The 11,570-nt window shown below is 35.1% G+C and overlaps 1 protein-coding gene across 1 annotated transcript in view; it reads right to left on the bottom strand.

The window, feature by feature from the left end:
• Nucleotides 1–237: 237 nt before the first annotated feature.
• Nucleotides 238–11,570, bottom strand: part of LOC145667120 (uncharacterized) — a 36,734-nt gene continuing 25,401 nt past the window's right edge. The window contains exon 3 of the mRNA XM_081734864.1: nucleotides 238–447. The gene's annotated coding sequence lies outside the window, so the exon portion shown is untranslated. The remainder of the gene's footprint in view (nucleotides 448–11,570) is intronic.

Here is an 11,570-nt window from a genome sequence, read left to right as displayed (position 1 = left end):
TGTGTGAATAAAGTAGTTTGATTTGTTATGTAAATAAACTTGATTTCTTATATTAATTTCTCAATTTTAGTAATTTAAATTTGTCATTCTTAATATGAATTTGTAGTAAAGAGATAATATGTTGTAATTTATTAATCATAGCTTGAACACATTTTTAATAATGAGAACAAAATAGTTGTATTACTTCCTATCCACAAAGTTCAGGATTTCGAAGAAAAGGGAGAAAACTGAATAATGTAACTAGTAGAATTTTTTTATTTAAATTATAAACATATATTTACAATATAAAATTAACGATATTTGATGAAACGTCTATGAGAATATTTACATATGAATGAGTCAATAAATATTATTATTGTTTAGTGTTTCTTCGTCTACATTTCAACTCTTCAGTGGTACCTTGTAAGAAAAAACGTTTTGGCCTAAACCACTAGACACGGTGAATATCTGCAAAGAAAGAAAAACAATATTGTTAGAATTCTCTTTTAGATATTAGTTGGTTATCTTATGTTTAACTTCTAACTGAAATTAAAAAAATGAAAATAAAATATTTGAGTTTAAGGTCCCATGATTATGCCTGTTAGGCTGAGGGAGACGATGATTAATGCAAATGAATGAAGATGGATTAATTGGTGGAATGAGAAAGTGGGAGGAAACAGGAGTACCCCGTGAGCACGATGGTGTCCACCACAACTTACTTGGCCGGGGAACGAACCAGGGACCCCTCGCAGTAGAAGTACGCGCTTAACCACTGAGCCACCTAGCCCCCTAACTAATATTTGAAATACAAATTGTAATATTTTCCCGGCCGGAGCTCATGTGGTTCGGATTCCACGTTAATCAGTAGGTCCACGTCTCATATAGCCTCGCTGCTGAAAGGGACGCTAAACTAAAATCAACTCAACTCAACTCAACAAATTGTAATATTAATATAGAACACATGAAACATTGCTATGTCAAAATATAATACAGTGAAATTTATCTTTAAGGGAACCGTATGATATTACGTTTTTACTCTGTTCTACATAGATGTCGTGTAATGCAATTTCAAATATAAAACAAAAAATGTTTTCATTAGAGATAAGATTCTGTTGAATATATGTTTCCTATTACACAGTTTTATCGTATCTCACAATATTAGACATAATTCAATTATACTTGTAAGTAAGTGGCTCTAAAGCAGTAGCATATTAGTTTGCGTGTGCAAGGAATCTATTATCAATCAGTGCTATATGCGTGTTTTCTCAATCTATCCTCTATCTTCAACCTTCCTTATTTCTAGTTTTCATGCCCTTTTATCTAAAGGAGAAAAAATTGCCGCTTTATTCCAGTACTATTGCCAGTGGCCCCACTTAATTACGTTCAGGAAGTGGTAGGTTGACCATACATACCATTTTGAACGGGACAATTCCGTTTTGATCTTATTTTCCGGCGTCCTGTCACTCTCATAGAAAAGTAGAAAGTGAATTTTGTCCCATGTTTAATATTGGTCAAAAGTAAATTATTATTCAAAAGTCATTAATCTATATGTTTTGTATCAATAACAGGGATACAAATAGTTTGTATAATGTTCTATTATACATTACCAAGTGTTAATGGTTGCAGAGATTTATTCAGAGAAAATGAAAAATGTGTGTTTGTAATACTTACATGCGTGTGGGCCGCGGTGGCTCAGTGGTAGAGCGTTCACCTCTGGTGCTTGGGTTTCCAAGTTCGATCCCAGCCCCCGCCAAGTGAGCTTTGTGGTGGACAAACACCGTGTGCGTGGGTTTTCTCGGGGTTCTCTCGTTTCCCCCCACTTTCTTCATTCCACCATTTCATTCATTACTTATCATCACCGTCTCCTTTAGCCTAACCGGCATAATCGTGGGACGTAAAACTTAAAGATTTATTTTTTTTCCTTTTTTTACTTATATGCGTCTTATATCCAAAGATCTATACAGTGAAGCTGTATGTAATACAATGTTACTATGCGCCTTGCCACGACAAAAGTTTTATCGCAAGTGGCTGCCTGTCGACATTATTAAAGAAAAATTAATGCCCCGTTTTCGTGTTCCCAATAGCCTATTTCTGTTTCATCGAAGTATGGTCAGCCTAGCACATGAGATATGGACAGACAACTTTCATCAATATATAGGCTTACCCAATTAACACAAACATACGTTGTGCAAAAAAAAAAAAAAAATCATGAATCTTAACATGTGTTTTAAGATAATATAAATAAGTCCAAGCAGATGGGGTTATCACTTTGCAGTTATGAATTAATAGAATTTATAAATTCTTTATTTTAAACAATAATTACATTATCGTTGTAAGGCTAAGGAAAAATTAGTTACAATAGTAAAAGGAGCCTGCACATAATAGAGAAAAATCCCAAATTAAAGTCTATGTGGATATAAAAATATTACATCAGCATCCGTAACTCATTATAGAACATAAAATTAATAAAACGATAATAATAATAATAATAATAATAAAGTAATTATTTGTGATTCTCTTAAATAGCCAAGGAACTAGCTATTCTCTAGTTTCTGTCAAGAAACTAGCCAAGTTGATGATGCTGTATCTCTAAAATAATTTGAAAACATTATTCTGAGTAATGAAAAATATTACTATTAGTTTTCTTGTAACTCAAGGTTTGTTCAGAATATGAAGATGAAATGGGAATAAAAGGCTACCTAGAGGGAAGTTAACTCATACAAAACTGACGTTATTACTTCATTTTTATCACAAGGATTATGAAAGTAAAGGAAATTCAACGAAAACATTTTTTTCTCTAGCGGTTGTCGCAAAATTGTAATGATATCTAAGTGAATAATTAGCAGTGCTTGCAAGAATGTTAATCAAAATGTTTGCCCTTTCATGAATATCCGCATCGGCAGTACCGCCAGTACCTCTATCGATAAAGTTATAGGATAATCTACATTTAGTAACAAAATTTCTATGTTTAACCCTCAGAAGGTAACATTCAAGGTTGATACGAAAATGTCAATCTTGAAAATTACTTCCAATTATAGCATATTTGAAATATTTTATTATTTGCTCTTTTTTTCTTTCTTTCTTTCTTTTTCTTTTTCTTTCTTTCTTTCTTTCTTTTTTTTTTTTGTCAAATTAATGAGTAAAAGATGAACTTAACTTAAATACCAATTACAAATGGTCTGTATCGAATGGTCATTTAATCTATGTCAAATGTGAACTCTGAGAGGAAAAAGCGAAAGTACAAAATAATTGTTACCATTATTAGTAACTAACTAACTCTATGGCCTACGGAACCCGGAGGTTCAATGCCGCGTTCACAAAAGCTCTCCACTGACTTCTATCCTTAGCTAATTGGATCCAGTTTATACTTTGTATTCCAATCTCTGCGAGATCCATCTTAATATTGGGTGATATCAATAAAACGGAGAAGTTACTCATTACGCCCAATTTTGAAGTAGTTACTCGCATTGGTATCAATAAAAAGAGAACTGAGCACTAGTCGTCTCGGCTGACCTCGGAGAAGCCCCGCCCTTTTGAAGTAACCACACCTCTATTCTCGAGCCGAATAACTACTCCGCGTTTGATATCAATAAAAATCAAGACTCTTCTGTGATGCTAGTAACTTCTCCAAATTTGTGGAGCAAGCTAAATAGGTGACTCCGTGCGAAATATGGCAGAGTATATGATTGTTTTGCTATGTAGTAAAACTTATAAATTGCATAGAAATGTTGCAAATGGAGATTACAAAAAACATAGGTTCATGAAAGAAAATGTAAAGTAGTTAGCACAACATTTTTTAGGAGAATCAACGGAAATTTGGGGTGGTGCACTACGTAATGACGAAAAGATGCGGGTTTTCTTGCTTTACGTGAGTGATCCGGGATTCCAGGTCTGAATTGAATGTCAGGGGATTCTGTTGTGGCTCAAAGTACTGTGTCTATGACTACTACAAGTGTAATGGATGCGATTATTGCGAAATCTGAAAATTTCTTGTTTCCGGAGGTGTGTGTAATATTCAAACAGCAAAGGCATAGTGGCAAGAACAATATACATTTCCGGGTGCTATCGGAGCATTTGACTAGAAACACGTGGCAATAAAGAAACCTAGTATTTTGGAGACGAATACGCTAATAGGAAGAGCTCCTTCGTGGCTAAGCGGATAGCGTACATGCCTTTGGCATGAGAGACCCGCGTTCGATTCCCGGCGGGAGTTCATATGGTTCGGATTCCAAGTTACTCAGTGGGTCCCGTCTCATATAGCCTCGCTACTGAAAAGGACATTAAACTCAAAATCAACTCAACTCAACGCTGATAGGAAGGGTGTATACATGAGAATGTATATTTTTTTATGCCAAGGTGAAAGGGGACATGTATGGTGTGGAAAACGCAATCAGATGGATGTGCTTTATGACGTGACTGGCTGGACTATTTAAAAAAGGAAACAAAAGGACCAAGTGTCTGATTTCGTTCTTAAAGCCAAACAATCTACAAAGACCTTGGACAACACGTGATATGCACTTGTCGTGCTAATCTTGATATTGCTGGATTCCAATCAACATCCATCAGTTCCAAGAAGTTCATTCCCGTGGTTTCAGTATTACTTTCTTATTTCCCGTTTTCTTTTTCAAATTAGTTTTTTTTTTCTTAATGCTCGCTCGGATATTAAAGATTCTCTTTTGGATTTGTGTCTCATTTGTAGATGTATTTGATATTTCGTTGCATTTCACTGTAATTGCCTTCAAAGCTTCGGCTTTCCTTCGTTTACTTTCTGGTAACTGTGACTTTGAAAGTACCACTGGAACTTTTATAATATCCACAAATGCATTTTAATTGAAACTGTCGTTGCTACTTGTCCCTTCCATGGCGTTTAGGATATTACGCCATAAGTTAAAAACAACGAAATGACCACGCGACGGAAGGGAGAAATGAATAACTACTTCTTTTATTGATACGACTCAGTGCTACGTGCAGAGGAAGCGCGAGAAAACGTTCATAAATCTGGAGCAGACTAGACCTGAGTAGTGGCTTGTTTTATTGATACAAAATTGAGGGAGGAGATTACTCCAGGTGTAGTTACTCTGATTCTCGAGCAGGACTTCTCAGGAGTAGTTACTTATTTTTATTGATATCACCCATTGTCTTCCCATCTGTGCCTAGGTCTTCCTAATGGTCGTTTTCCGATTGGTCTTCCAGTCAAGACTTTGAAAGCGTTTCTACTTTCTTCCATTCTAGCTACATGACCTGCCCACCTAAGCCTCCTAGACTTGACGACCCTAACAATGTTGGGTAAACCATGTAAATTATGTAGTTCCTCGTTATGAAGTTTCCGCCATTCCCCATTCCCGTTCCTCTTGGGTCCGAAAATTCGTCTCAGGATCTTGTTCTCAAATACTTTCAGTCTATGTTCTTCCCTCTGAGTAAGCGACCATGTTTCGCAGCCATACAGAACAACAGGCATAATTATCGTTTTGTATATTTTAAGCTTGAGATTCCTCGACAGAATTCGCGACGACAAGAGATTTGAACCGAATAGTAACACGAATTCCCAGCTTTTAGTCGACATTTAATTTCTTCGTGAATATGATTTTCCTCAGTTAATATTGATCCTAGATATTTGAAACTATCCACTTTATCAAAAATATTATTTAATATTTTAACACATCAATAATTTGCCATATTCCGGTCCCGACGCACTTCCATGTATTTAGTTTTCTCTGCATTTACTTCTAAACCCATGTCCCTGCAAGCGTTTGATAAGATCTCTGCATTTCTTTTTATTGTTCTCCTATCATCCCTTTTAAATTTACATCATCAGCATATGCCATAACCTGGTGAATACCGTTCAACTGTAGACCCTGGTTGCTATCTTTGATTTTCCTTATAGCGTATTCCAGCACAAAGTTAAATAATAATGGCGACAACGCATCTCCTTGTTTCAGGCCCATTTTCGACGTGAAAGCCCGTGGACAAAAATTTTCCTACCCGGACTTTACTTTGGGATTCATTTAAACATATCTTAATTAATGTAACGAGCTTTCTCGGTATTCCAAGTTCTGTAAGAACGTTGTATAATGTTTCTCTCCTAACCGAGTCGTACGCCTTTATGTACCGGGGTATTGTATTCCCGCCTTTTTTCGAGTATTTGGCGAATGGTAAATATTTGGTCGCTAGTTGATCGATTTCGTCTAAATCCGCATTGATAATCTCCAATAATTTCATCTGCGTATGGGTTCAATCTTGCTGCAATATCTATACTCTGACTTCAAAGAATATGGCAGTTGCAAAGTCAGCGTATTCATAGCGTATAGCGTATAGCGTATAGCGTATAGCGTATTTAGGGGAGGGTTATGGAGCTGAAGCTCCCAAAAAAAATTGTTATACTCACAACTTGATTAAAATTTGTCGGCACTTAAAAGGAAAAATATAAGCGCTTATTCACGTGTTTTGCGTAGCGTTCCGAAACAAAATCCTAAATACGCCACTGGTGTAAAGGTAAGTTCAAACAAAATTGTTGTGAAGAAAATATGAAGGATTAGGTCAAATTTAACTTGAAGTGTTGTTGCAGGGAACAATAACAATTTAAAAATACATATATCGTATCCTTTTTTCATATAATCAAGGGGTTTCTTTATAGTAATAAAAATAGCTATGCTAATTCAATACAACGTATTCTAATTCTAGTTATGTAACATTTTGATATTTGATTGGTGCTACTTCAACTTCATTGAATTTTAGAGTAAATTGTTAAAATGGTGGCGGTTAAGTCAAGTACCTGACAGACATTCTCTATGGGTTGGTATATACGAAGAACAGGAGTAAGAACATCAGAAACAAATGGAAGCACGTCTGCTAATGCAAATTTTATCAGAAAATTCATACAGTTACAAAAGTATTTATGTAACACATTTTTCGTTACTATGTATAAATGTCAAATATAGCGAGTAAAGGTTTACTCACAGCTAAAAATAACAACCAATGCAAATTCTCAATGTCAGTTACTTAGATATTTATGACTTCCCTCCAAGGCAATACACACGAAAAAATGTAGACACACCAAAAATTGTAGTGTAACTGTATCTATTTGATTCGGTTGTGTACATTTGCGAAGTCATTGTTCTAAGGAAATGGAAGGTTTTACTATTCTCTGACGAATAATAGAGTTATCAACAATAGTACCTTAATGACTTTCGTTCTACGTTCGGCTACTAGCAACATAGGATAGGCACTTTGTATTGAAAGAACACTGTGGTATTGTTTCTCCTTTCGCGTCCCTCCATTAAATCACCGTTTTTTTTTTTTTTTTTTTTTTTTTTTTTTTTTTTTTTTTTTTTTTTTTTTTTTTTTTTACATTCTCTCGGTCAATACTGATCTGTATCAACCTCAACACTTGACCTTCGGTGTTGAAATATCACGCTAAAGTGATAGTCATGCTGAGATGACAGGCCTGTGTCAAAATTGAGTTGTATAATCAGTATCGTCTTTTGCTATCTGCATGAGAAGAGTACGTACGAGTTGCGTACCAAAATTACGTGCTATTTCTCTATAACTCTCACAGTACTAAGTTTTCGAGCTATTTCTGTCAGTTCTCAACACATTAGCCATCCACTTCTACATACTATTGTAATATCTGCATCTCACTATCGAAAGTCTCTAAGAAGTATGTTTTAGAAACAGAAAACGTCAGTTCTGGTGACATTTCTCGAATTGAAACATCTTCAAATGAATCCTTCAGTTTTGATAAGTTAAATTGGAGAATGGGAGCTGAAAGGACGAGGAAAAACATCTCTGTCAAAAGCCTTCTTTTCATCCAGTTGTCGAGAAACCCATTGTGAACTTACCTTGGCAACTTCAACTAATGTGTTAAAAATTTTCCCATGGTGCTCTGATAGTATCCTATTAAGTTACAGATATAACGAATGGTTAGCCATCTGTTCTCCATGACAGAACCTCAATAGAAGCAATGTTTTCTCAGGTGGATGCATAAATTAGTCTTCCCAACCTTGACAGATTGTCAGTTGACCCCTTCAGCCCCGTAAATGCATGCACCCATTCCCGCACAATACAATCTGCAAGGGAAGAGTACCCACAAACATCTTTCTCAAAACACCAATATGAAAAAAGCTTGTAAGATTTCTAATTCTTAAATTCTAAAATTAATTGTATTATCCTATCCTTATTACTTTTTTAAACTATGGCAAAACGATACAGAATTTTGGTATCCAGTTCGTTTGTAAATGTAAAAAAGGTAATTTAAATTGTTGTGTACCCTATAGAATTGTCATATGTCACTAGGTTTGTAAACTATTCATTGTAGCTTTGGAAAATTCCAGATTGCTAGTAAAACTCCAACTGATCAAAGCTATATATATATCAGACACACACACACACATGCATATATACAGTTTTGATCAGTTGGAGTTTTATTAGCAATCAGTAGGTTATTTCATTTTATAGTTATAAAAATATATTGTACAATGGCAAAGGACTGTAATCTCTAAAACGCAATGTAAATTAAGAATATTATGCAAATGGCAAATCCAATGTCCACTTAAAATATGTTACGAAACAAACTTAAAGTATAAATAAACGAACTTAAATGAAATATTTCCTTAATATATCAAGGAACTACACGCTGTTTAAATTACTGTACAAATGTCGTTCACTTTATAGGATCTATAAACCATTAGTCTCACTTTGAAAAAGTAGGTTGACTTTTCCATGACATCGGACACTCGCAGATACTGCTGTTTCTTTAATCAATAGCGATTTTGTCAACTTTCTATGACTGGAATGACGATATTTCAGTTCGCCCAGTCATTCTTGTTTGATTAACCTTCTTTTAATATGAGGTAATGTAAAAATTAAATAGAACGTCATACTATTATATCCTATTTGTATGGAATATTACCTCAAAATGGGAGAGAAATTATATTAATATATCATTATTTACAAACGCAACTGTGAGTATTGGTTGAATGAAGGGAGTTACAGAAGAATTCGCTGGAGGAGCACAATAAAGATCAAAATAATTAGTAGGGCTCTTCCAGAATCACATTTAGCTTCGTGGGGGGCACTGTGACTCGGTGGTAGAGTGTTTATCTCTGGTGCTTGGGGTTGCTGAATCGATCGCCGACTAAGTAAGCTTTCTGGTGGACAACATCATGCCCTAAAAACTATTCCAATATTTTAACAACACTTGGCTCGTCATCCTAAATATCGATAGTCGCTCTCGTCTCATCCACCTAAAATATCAATTGTCACACTTGGCCCTTGCTCCTTGTAAACATAGCAACAACCCCAGTCTGCCCTCTTGCGAAGAATAATGATTATTATAAGCCAAGTCGACTATATCGCTATAAATTGTTATTATTGTAAAATTGATTTTACAAATTGGCCCATCCAATATGGACGAATGGCCGGTTATAAGTAGGCTTGTTTTGCACTATTAAACTTGTATTGGAGGAGAACAAGCGGCGGCAAACATAATTAAAGTATACTAAATATTATTCTAATTGTATCAAACTATAATTGGTCTAAAAAAAATTGATTAAAACTAAAATTGTAGTTTTTTTCTTTTTTTTTAAGGAAGCAAAGCTCTCTTATACTTAGCTAGTAGGATGCCATCTTGACTGTCCAACCTCTGTCACTTACGGCTTCATTCCAACATCAATAGAATTACACACTACTTATATTATATAATAACGCTCTTCATTTGTTCTTACAATTTCTGGACATCTTGTCCGATTATTTCCTTAAAACACACATACACACCTACACACTGGATACTTTTAACAATACCCAATCTTAACACATTCAATCCTAACAAATTTTATGTGGGTAAATATTTCATTTCTTGTAATTTTCTTACTTTTCAGTTGAAAACACTGGCAATTTAAATAAAAAATGAAAATCTGACCAAAGGAAAAACCTTACAAGGGAGGGTCAGTAAGTGGCTCTGCTGAGTTCAGAACGAGACAATTGTGTTCGCATTTGATATGTTATAATTAGACGAATTCCAAAGTTATACGTGCCACCGAGCGGGATATCGTAAGTTAGAACATATTTTGTAATGTAAAACCTATTAAATGATAGAATATTTTGAACCGAGTCATTTGTTCGTAAACGGTTGGGTAAATGGAAAGCTCGGCGAACACGTATCCCATCATTTTCAAGGGCACACTTTTTGGGGTTAAAAAGTTAGCCCCAGGGTCCCACATGGTGTCCAACTCGAAAATTTTCAAATGGCAAGTGGGTTAAGTAGCACATCGCTTGAAAGAAAATGGAAAATGGAAGAAAAATGTAAAATGAAAGAAAATGGAGCAAATCTCAACTCTCTATGACAACCCTGTGCAAAATGGCGGCGGGTCAAAATGTAAACAAAAGCTTAATTGAAAAGCCTATGGCCACCTTGAATCCAAGATGGCTGCTTAAAACCTATGTCGAAAGGATAGGCATAACAAACTGTTGGATCTAGGAAACCCAAATTTGACAGTAGGTTGATTATGTTCAGTTGATCATGAAGTGTTCAAAAACGCGACATCTTGAGGTCCCTATGCCACATTATGTATCGAACGCTTGTCTAGCTCAAACCACCGGAGTTGGAGAAGCGAAATTTAGTTTTTACGTTTATGATTAATAGTAGATATTAACAAAATATCAAAGATATATAATTTGTAATCCACTGTATGGCTGCCAGTGTGAAATATGAGTTTGTATATAAACATACTATTTCTTGGAATTTTGTGACTAAACCAAGAAAGTTTGACAGAGCTTGATGTGCTGAAGTGATTTAAATGATTTACACTTGGTTTGGTACTGCTCACCAATCTTGTAAATGAACTTTTTTTTTTTTTTTTTTTTTGTATATTTGGTATTGCTTGAAATATTGTGATCAAACCAACGAATGACATACAAATGTAACCATCACGAACACGTTACAATAGAGCCCCCAACCTGACTGGTGCAACAAATCCTTTGTGTATGAACTACGTATAATAAAATTATTAAAGTCCCGAAGGTATTCAACTTTTATTTAACAGTATGAATAGGAAGTCAGAGCTACGTGTTCATCTCATATTCGTTATATTCAAATAGGAACACAACATGTGTGTTGTTACGGAATGATATAATAGTTGAAATGAATCGAAATTCAATCGTTCTTTACACTTCCTATTGTTTCTAAATACATAATAGAGAAAAATAGATTTCGATTTGTACTGTTATGAATAACATAGGTTTTAAGCGGCCCTCTTAGATTCATATTGGAATACTTTTCAATTAAATTTGTGCTTACACTTTGACCCGTCTCCATTTTGCACAGGATTATCGTAGAGAGTCGAGTATGCTACCATCTTCTTTATTTAACAACAGTTTTCAAACGATGTGCTGCTTAATCCCCCTTGCCATTTGAACATTTTAAATTGGACCCCACCTGGGACCCTGTGAGGGCCTGGGACAAGACGTTTTAACTTCGAAAATAATGTCACACGTCCTTTCGTGTTTTCACATTTGTTCCACCGTTTCCGATTTATGGGACTGGCCATGGACTTTTCAATTAAATTTTTGTTTACATTTTGACCCGCCGCCAATTT

The sequence above is a fragment of the Thermobia domestica genome, chromosome 12 (assembly GCF_964235325.1).
Source record: "Thermobia domestica chromosome 12, izTheDome1.hap1.1, whole genome shotgun sequence".
In the NCBI taxonomy this organism is placed as follows: Eukaryota; Metazoa; Arthropoda; class Insecta; order Zygentoma; family Lepismatidae; genus Thermobia; species Thermobia domestica.
Note: the sequence above shows the minus strand (reverse complement) of the source record. Positions and strands in the feature narration are given on the sequence as shown.